This window comes from Phoxinus phoxinus (assembly GCF_949152265.1).
Source record: "Phoxinus phoxinus genome assembly, chromosome: 3".
NCBI lineage: Eukaryota > Metazoa > Chordata > Actinopteri > Cypriniformes > Leuciscidae > Phoxinus > Phoxinus phoxinus.
The window spans coordinates 25,201,608-25,212,003 of NC_136878.1; the positions used below are offsets into that span (position 1 = coordinate 25,201,608).

Sequence of the window (10,396 nt, forward strand, 5' to 3'; positions counted from 1 at the left end):
CCGATCGGCGCGAGATGGATGCCGGTTAGAAAAGTGTCCGAGTGCGGTCCGCCTGGCTCTGATGTCATGTTGACGTACCGGTATGTCAAAAAACTCTCGCGAGCGCAAGCCGCACCTGTGGGATTCTGCAGTTGCACGCAGTTGCTCTCCACCGACTGCGCTGATCAAAAGCATGATGGGAAACGACTTGCTGAGGACACAGCTTAATACTCATTGGTTTAACCAACCGTGATGGATTGTTCTCTTTTAAAATGTTTGAATTTAAATATCTGATTTCGTGTTTTTATGTGTATAAATAATGTGTGAGGATTCCCAAACTCTCTGACAGTGCGATCTCTCTGGATTAGGCTATGTAATTTTTATATATAAAAACACATGTCTGTAGCCTACTGTATTAAAGAAAAAAAATGAAACACGTATTTGGAATGGGATTAAATAACAGGGCTTTGGGTGTCTTGTTCATTAGGGGCCAAGCACTGAAGGTGCGGGCACCTATTGTATCTGTTCCCGTTCTTATTCTTCTTTTTAGGGGCCAAGCACTGAAGGTGCGGGCACCTATTGTATCTGTTCCCGTTCTTATTCTTCTTTTTCTTTTTCTTTTTCTTTTTTTTCTTTTTCTTCCGACTGGGCGTCTATGGCAGCCTATAGAACCGTTTGCGGGAAACTTATACAAATTGGCACAGTGATAGAGGACAGCCTGAACTATCACCATAGCAAATTTGGAGTCTCCAACTCATTCCCTCTAGCGCCACCAGCTGTCCAAAGTTTCACTCATGTTTATGCTAATAACTTTTGAACCACAAGGGCTAGAAACAACATTCTTTTTTTCTCTGATTCCTGAGCTCACGACGATTCGACTGCACCCTATGACGTCATTTTCCGTCATAATAGTTTTCCCGCCATTTTGAATTTTCCGAAAAACCTACTTTTTCGAACTCCTCCTAGGCCGTTGCTCCGAATTTCACGAAAAATGAACCAGATCATCTCCAGACTATGACGACCAAAAGTTATGGATTTCAAGTTGATTCGAATTACCGTTCTCGAATACCGCGCAAATAAATTTTACGTAGCGCTTGCAAAAACAGACGTAAGGCCGTATCTCCACAACGCTTTATCGGATTCAGACCAAATTTGGTACATGTCGTCACAAGCATGACCTGAGGTTACTTGCTGCGTTTCGGCGCAGCGCCACCTACTGGTCCGGAGATATGAATAATTTATGTTTTTGCTTATAACTTCTGAACGGTTTGTCCAAAAATCACAAAAGTGGTCTCGTTAGATTCAGGGCGTCGTGCTGAGTTGACTGATATTCAATTTTCCCATATCGGCCATTTTGGCTGTCGGCCATTTTGAATTATGTGCTAAAATGCTGTATTTTATGAACGCATGAACGTATCGTTACGAAACTCAGTATGGGTCATCAGTACAACGCCCTAAAAGTACTCAAAAATTTATGAGACAGCGCCACCTTTTGGTCAAAAGTTATAATGAAATTTCCAAAAATGCTAATAACTTTTGAATAAATTTGCCTATAGTAATGACACTGATCTCAATAGATTCCTTGGGTTATGCTGAAAACATAGATACCAATTTTGCCATAGTCAATCAAAGTTCCTGTCCGCCATCTTTATTTTCTTTTAAAACCTACTTTTTCAAACTCCTCCTAGACCGAACGTCCGATTTTCACCAAAATCGGATCGTGTCATCTCCAGACTGTGCCGAGTAAAAGTTATGGATTTCGTGTCGATAGACAAAACCGTTTTCGTATACCGCAGTGGCAAAGTTGAGGCATGATGCCAAAATGACTATTCAGGCTTTATATCTGCAATGCCTTGACATATTGACACCAAACTTTGTATGTGTCATTGTCACTTCACTCTGACCACATCACATCAGTTTCGTAACTGCGCCACCTATTGGTCGAAAGTGATAATCATATTTTTAGTTATTGTATGTGATTTTTCAACCATTTTGCCAAAATTCATCTTCAAATGCCTTTAATTGCTCCTTGCTGCAGTGGGTCTCACACTTAGGGTGACCACCCGTCCCGCTTTGCGTTGTACCGCACAGCATATTCACCCCTTGTCCCGCACGTCGCATATTGAGAAAATGTCCCGCATTTCCATCAGCCTGTTGGTTTTTAATGATCATATTAAGAAAACGTGCATACGATCTTTTGCCTTTTTAAGAAAGCATTTTATTTATTATTTTTGTGGCGTAGTTTTTCACCTATATTTAACAGCGCTTCGTCCGAAGTGCAAATACAACAGCCGTTTTTAAAATCCTATCCAATGGTTGAAATGAAAGGAGTAAACACGGTCACTGGTAGGTTGTGTCGGCTGTCAATCAAAATGTGGAGCGGTGATTCGTTCCATGTGTTCCCTGTCAGAAAACGAATGGATAATTCGGTAAATTAAAATGTGAATTTAACAGAGTTAGAACTTATTGCCTGTTGTGGTTGTTCTAATTCACATCCTTTCTAAAACATATAAAAGTTTTTGGTTTAATAGATTCTTAATATATAAGACTGTCAATTAACTAATTTTATGTTGTTTTTTATTTTATTTTCTCTTTATTTATTTTGTTGGATTTTAGTTGGACTTGGTCAGAACTGTTTCAAAAATAGTTATCTGCATGATGCCTGCTGCCTTTGGGCTCAGTGATGTTGAACTTAAATGACATGTAAAATAAAGACATGTTATGTTATGTAATGGTGTTTTCTGGAAGGGACTAAAGAACAAAGTATTTTAAAAAGCTGAAAGGCAGAATACGAATGTTTTTATTAAGTTAGATAGACATTATATAACAGTTTCAGGTTATTTTTTAGTGTTGGTAACATGTCCCACATTGTCCCACACAAACTTAGTAATCGTCCCACATTTGGTTTGTTTGATGGTGGTCACCCTACTCACACTCCCAGCCACTTTGGCATGTCTTGTCGTCTTGCTTGCGCTTGGCCCCGGTGATTGCTGCTTGCAGCTATATTTAGGGGCCAAGCACTGAAGGTGCGGGCACCTATTGTATCTGTTCTGGTTCTTATTCTGCTTCTTTTTAGGGGCCAAGCACTGAAAGTGCGGAGGCACCTATTGTTTTCGTTCCGGTTCTTATTATTATTATTAGGGGCCAAGCACTGAAGGTGCGGGCACCTATTGTATCTGTTCCCGTACCAAAAATAATTCTTCTTCTTCTTCCGCTCTGGGAGTCTATGGCAGCCCATAGAACCGATCGCGGGAAAGTTTTAATGGTTTGACATTCGGATAGAGGACAGTCCCAACATTAAATACACCAATTTTGGTGTGTCTAAGTCATTCCCTCTAGCGCCACCAACTGTCCAAAGTTTCACTCATGTTTATTCTAATAACTTTTGAACCACAAGGGCTAGAAACAAAATTATTTTTTCCTCTGATTCCTGACCTCGTGACGATTCGATTGCACCCAATGACGTCATTTTGCGCCATGAAAAGTTTTCCGCCATTTAGAATTTTCCGAAAAAGCTACTTTTTCGAACTCCTCCTAGGCCGTTGCTCCAATTTCCATGAAAATTTAATCAGATCATCTACAGACCATGCCGACAAAAAGTTATGGAATTCAAGTTGATTCGCTTAGCAATTTTCGAAAAAACCCACAAACAAATTTTACGTAGCGCTTGCGAAAACAGACGTAAGGCTGTATCTCCGCAACGCTTTGTTGGATTCAGACCAAATTTGCCACATGTCATCACAAGCATGACTTGAGGCTACATGCTGCGTTTCGGCGCAGCGCCACCTACTGGTCCGGAGATATGAAAAATGGCTATTTTTGCTTATAACTTCTGAACAGTTTGCCCAAAAATCATCAAATTGGTCTCGTTAGATTCAGGCCAACATGCTGAGTCGACTGATATCCAATTTTACCATGTCGGCCATTTTGGCTGTCGGCCATTTTGAATTTTGTGCTAAAATGCTGTATTTTAAGAACGCATGAATGGATTGTTACGAAACATGGTATGGGTCATCAGCACGATGCCCTGAAGGAGCGTGAGAAGTTTCGAAACAGCGCCACCTTGTGGTCAAAAGTTATAACAACATTTCCAAAAAGGCTAATAACCTTTGAAGACATCTGCCTATTGAAATGCCACTGGTCTCAATAGATTCGCTGGGTCACGCTGAGAACATAAATACCAAGTTTGCCATATTTGGCCGAACTTCCTGTCCGCCATCTTGATTTTCAGTCAAAACCTACTTTGTCGAACTCCTCCTAGACCGTTTGTCCGATTTTCACCAAAATCGAATCGTATCATCTCCACACTGTACCGACAAAAAGTTATGGAATTCGTGTTGATTCGTCAAACCGTTCTCAAATACCGCGCAAACAAATTTTACGTTGTGCTACAGCTACAGATTTAGTGCAAAAGTACTACATCGCCCATAACTCCTAGAGTCCGTTTGTCCTAGACTCAAGTGTCTCACACCACTGTGATCCCTGGCTCAAGGCGGACAAAATGGCTATCTCCAATTTCGATTTAGGCCAGAAAAATTTTCTGCTATGTCGAATTTTGTCCGAAACCTACTTTTGCAAACTAGTCCTAGGTTTTTCACCAGATCGGAACCAAACCAGTCTAGGACATTTCTCTGGACTCTCTAGATCAATAAATATCGAAAAAAAAGTTGAACTTTTGCATTTGGGTGGCTGTAACAGGGTCATTTAGAAAAGGGGCGTGGCAAAATACACTAAAAAGCCTATAAATCCCATATGAAAATTCAGAACTTCACCAAAATTGATGAGCATATGTGTCAGAACATGGTGAGGAAGCATGCAGAGTTTCATGGAGATCGGACCATAGGTGGCGCTGTAACTGGCAAAAAGCCTTCAATCTTATTAGGGGTTCAAGCATGAAATGCTGAAACCCTATTGTAATTAAGGATTCGTAAAACGCATCGTGCAGGCCAAACCGTAAGGCCTAGAGACGTGAAACCTGGCCAGATGGTAGGCCTCAATTTGGGGACAACCTATCAGAGTATGACCCCGAATGGCCCATAGGTGGCGCTACAGCAACCAAAAGTTCAAAATTGATCATAGCTCTTAGACCGTTTGTCCCAGGATCAAGTGCCCCAAATCGTTGGAATCCTTGGCTCAAGGCGGACAAAATGGCCATCTCCGATTTCGATTTAGGCCAGAAAAAAATTCTGCTATGTCGAATTTTGTCCAAAACCTACTTTTGCGAACTAGTCCCTGGTTTTTCGCCCGACCGGAGCCAAACCAGTCTAGGACATTTCTCTGGACTCTCTCGATCAATAGTTTTTGAAAAAAAGTAGAATTTTTGCATTTGGTTGGCTATAACAGGGTCATTTGGAAAATGGGCGGGGCAAAATACAGTCAAAAGCCTATAAATCCTAAACAAAAACTCAGAACATCACGAAAATCGCTGAGCATATGTGTCATGACATGGTGAACAAGCGTGCCGAGTTTCATGCAGATCGGACCATAGGTGGCGCTATAAATGGCAAAAAGGTTCCCTTATTATTAGGGGCCAAGCACTGAAGGTGCGGGCACCTATTGTATCTGTTCCCGTACCAAAATTAGGGGCCAAGCACTGAAGGTGCGGGCACCTATTGTATCTGTTCCCGTTCTTATTCTTCTTCTTTTTCTTTTTTTTCTTCCGACTGGGCGTCTATGGCAGCCTATAGAACCGTTTGCGGGAAACTTATACAAATTGGCACAGTGATAGAGGACAGCCTGAACTATCACCATAGTAAATTTGGAGTCTCCAACTCATTCCCTCTAGCGCCACCAGCTGTCCAAAGTTTCACTCATGTTTATGCTAATAACTTTTGAACCACAAGGGCTAGAAACAAAATTATTTTTCCCTCTGATTCCTGAGCTCATGACGATTCGAATGCACCCTATGACGTCATTTTCCGTCATAATAGTTTTCCCGCCATTTTGAATTTTCCAAAAAACCTACTTTTTCGAACTCCTCCTAGGCCGTTGCTCCGAATTTCACGAAAATTGAACCAGATCAACTCCAGACCATGACGACAAAAAGTTATGGAATTCAAGTTGATTCGAATTACCGTTCTTGAATACCGCGCAAATAAATTTTACGTAGCGCTTGCGAAAACAGACGTAAGGCCGTATCTCCACAACGCTTTATCGGATTCAGACCAAATTTGGTACATGTCATCACAAGCATGACCTGAGGCTACATGCTGCGTTTCGGCGCAGCGCCACCTACTGGTCCGGAGATATGAAGAATTTATGTTTTTGCTTATAACTTCTGAACGGTTTGTCCAAAAATCACAAAAGTGGTCTCGATAGATTCAGGTTGTCGTGCTGAGTTGACTGATATCCAATTTTCCCATATCGGCCATTTTGGCTGTCGGCCATTTTGAATTATGTGCTAAAATGCTGTATTTTATGAAAGCATGAACGTATCGTTACGAAACTCAGTATGGGTCATCAGTACAACGCCCTAAAGGTACTCAAAAATGTATGAGACAGCGCCACCTTTTGGTCAAAAGTTATAATGAAATTTCCAAAAATGCTAATAACTTTTGAATAAATTTGCCTATAGTAATGACACTGATCTCAATAGATTCCTTGGGTTATGCTGAAAACATAGATACCAATTTTGCCATAGTCAGTCAAACTTCCTGTCCGCCATCTTTATTTTCTTTTAAAACCTACTTTTTCGAACTCCTCCTAGACCGAACGTCCGATTTTCACCAAAATTGGATCGTGTCATCTCCAGACCGTGCCGAGTCAAAGTTATGGATTTCGTGTCGATAGACGAAACCGTTTTCGTATACCGCGGTGGCAAAGTTGAGGCATGATGCCAAAATGACTATTCAGGCTTTATATCTGCAATGCCTTGACATATTGACACCAAACTTTGTATGTGTCATTGTCACTTCACTCTGACCACATCACATCAGTTTCATAACTGCGCCACCTATTGGTCGAAAGTGATAATCATATTTTTAGTTAATGTATGTGATTTTTCAACCATTTTGCCAAAATTCTTCTTTAAATGTCTTCAATTGCTCCTAGCTGCAGTTGGTCTCACACTCCCAGCCACTTTGGCATGTCTTGTCGTCTTGCTTGCGCTTGGCCCCGGTGATTGCTGCTTGCAGCTATATTATTAGGGGCCAAGCACTGAAGGTGCGGGCACCTATTGTATCTGTTCCCGTTCTTATTCTTCTTTTTCTTTTTCTTTTTCTTTTTTTTCTTTTTCTTCCGACTGGGCGTCTATGGCAGCCTATAGAACCGTTTGCGGGAAACTTATACAAATTGGCACAGTGATAGAGGACAGCCTGAACTATCACCATAGCATATTTGGAGTCTCCAACTCATTCCCTCTAGCGCCACCAGCTGTCCAAAGTTTCACTCATGTTTATGCTAATAACTTTTGAACCACAAGGGCTAGAAACAACATTCTTTTTTCCTCTGATTCCTGAGCTCACGACGATTCGACTGCACCCTATGACGTCATTTTCCGTCATAATAGTTTTCCCGCCATTTTGAATTTTCCGAAAAACCTACTTTTTCGAACTCCTCCTAGGCCGTTGCTCCGAATTTCACGAAAAATGAACCAGATCATCTCCAGACTATGACGACCAAAAGTTATGGAATTCAAGTTGATTCGAATTACCGTTCTCGAATACCGCGCAAATAAATTTTACGTAGCGCTTGCAAAAACAGACGTAAGGCCGTATCTCCACAACGCTTTATCGGATTCAGACCAAATTTGGTACATGTCGTCACAAGCATGACCTGAGGTTACTTGCTGCGTTTCGGCGCAGCGCCACCTACTGGTCCGGAGATATGAATAATTTATGTTTTTGCTTATAACTTCTGAACGGTTTGTCCAAAAATCACAAAAGTGGTCTCGTTAGATTCAGGGCGTCGTGCTGAGTTGACTGATATTCAATTTTCCCATATCGGCCATTTTGGCTGTCGGCCATTTTGAATTATGTGCTAAAATGCTGTATTTTATGAACGCATGAACGTATCGTTACGAAACTCAGTATGGGTCATCAGTACAACGCCCTAAAAGTACTCAAAAATTTATGAGACAGCGCCACCTTTTGGTCAAAAGTTATAATGAAATTTCCAAAAATGCTAATAACTTTTGAATAAATTTGCCTATAGTAATGACACTGATCTCAATAGATTCCTTGGGTTATGCTGAAAACATAGATACCAATTTTGCCATAGTCAATCAAAGTTCCTGTCCGCCATCTTTATTTTCTTTTAAAACCTACTTTTTCGAACTCCTCCTAGACCGAACGTCCGATTTTCACCAAAATCGGATCGTGTCATCTCCAGACTGTGCCGAGTAAAAGTTATGGATTTCGTGTCGATAGACAAAACCGTTTTTGTATACCGCAGTGGCAAAGTTGAGGCATGATGCCAAAATGACTATTCAGGCTTTATATCTGCAATGCCTTGACATATTGACACCAAACTTTGTATGTGTCATTGTCACTTCACTCTGACCACATCACATCAGTTTCGTAACTGCGCCACCTATTGGTCGAAAGTGATAATCATATTTTTAGTTATTGTATGTGATTTTTCAACCATTTTGCCAAAATTCATCTTCAAATGTCTTTAATTGCTCCTTGCTGCAGTGGGTCTCACACTCCCAGCCACTTTGGCATGTCTTGTCGTCTTGCTTGCGCTTGGCCCCGGTGATTGCTGCTTGCAGCTATATTTAGGGGCCAAGCACTGAAAGTGCGGAGGCACCTATTGTTTTCGTTCCGGTTCTTATTATTAGGGGCCAAGCACTGAAGGTGCGGGCACCTATTGTATCTGTTCCCGTTCTTATTAGGGGCCAAGCACTGAAGGTGCGGGCACCTATTGTATCTGTTCTGGTTCTTATTCTGCTTCTTTTTCTTTTTCTTTTTTTTCTTTTTTTTCTTCCGACTGGGCGTCTATGGCAGCCTATAGAACCGTTTGCGGGAAACTTATGAAAATTGGCACAGTGATAGAGGACAGCCTGAACTATCACCATAGCGAATTTGGAGTCTCCAACTCATTCCCTCTAGCGCCACCAGCTGTCCAAAGTTGCACTCATGTTTATGCTAATAACTTTTGAACCACAAGGGCTAGAAACAAAATTCTTTTTTCCTCTGATTCCTGACCTCACGACGATTCGACTGCACCCTATGACGTCACTTTCCGTCATAATAGTTTTCCCGCCATTTTGAATTTTCCGAAAAACCTACTTTTTCGAACTCCTCCTAGGCCGTTGCTCCGAATTTCACAAAAATTGAACCAGATCATCTCCAGACCTTGACGACCAAAAGTTATGGAATTCAAGTTGATTCGAATTACCGTTCTCGAATACCGCGCAAATAAATTTTACGTAGCGCTTGCGAAAACAGACGTAAGGCCGTATCTCCACAACGCTTTATCGGATTCAGACCAAATTTGGTACATGTCATCACAAGCATGACTTGAGGCTACATGCTGCGTTTCGGCACAGCGCCACCTACTGGTCCGGAGATATGAAGAATTTATGTTTTTGCTTATAACTTCTGAACGGTTTGTCCAAAAATCACAAAAGTGGTCTCGTTAGATTCAGGGCGTCGTGCTGAGTTGACTGATATCCAATTTTCCCATATCGGCCATTTTGGCTGTCGGCCATTTTGAATTATGTGCTAAAATGCTGTATTTTATGAACGCATGAACGTATCGTTACGAAACTCAGTATGGGTCATCAGTACAACGCCCTAAAGGTACTCAAAAATTTATGAGACACCGCCACCTTTTGGTCAAAAGTTATAATGAAATTTCCAAAAATGCTAATAACTTTTGAATAAATTTGCCTATAGTAATGACACTGATCTCAATAGATTCCTTGGGTTATGCTGAAAACATAGATACCAATTTTGCCATAGTCAGCCAAACTTCCTGTCCGCCATCTTTATTTTCTTTTAAAACCTACTTTTTCGAACTCCTCCTAGACCGAAGGTCCGATTTTCACCAAAATCGGATCGTGTCATCTCCAGACCGTGCCGAGTAAAAGTTATGGATTTCGTGTCGATAGACGAAACCGTTTTCGTATACCGCAGTGGCAAAGTTGAGGCATGATGCCAAAATGACTATTCAGGCTTTATATCTGCAATGCCTTGACATATTGACACCAAACTTTGTAAGTGTCATTGTCACTTCACTCTGACCACATCACATCAGTTTCGTAACTGCGCCACCTATTGGTCGAAAGTGATAATCATATTTTTAGTTAATGTATGTGATTTTTCAACCATTTTGCCAAAATTCATCTTTAAATGTCTTCAATTGCTCCTTGCTGCAGTTGGTCTCTCACTTCCAGCCACTTTGGCATGTCTTGTCGTCTTGCTTGCGCTTGGCCCCGGTGATTGCTGCTTGCAGCTATATTTCTTCTTCTTTT

General features: G+C 41.3%; 1 protein-coding gene across 1 annotated transcript in view; it reads right to left on the minus strand.

Moving 5' to 3' along the window:
• Positions 1-139, minus strand: part of rasgef1ba (RasGEF domain family, member 1Ba) — a 71,299-nt gene extending 71,160 nt beyond the window's left edge. Inside the window, exon 1 of the mRNA XM_079606942.1 lies at positions 79-139. The gene's annotated coding sequence lies outside the window, so the exon portion shown is untranslated. The remainder of the gene's footprint in view (positions 1-78) is intronic.
• Positions 140-10,396: the final 10,257 nt, after the last annotated feature.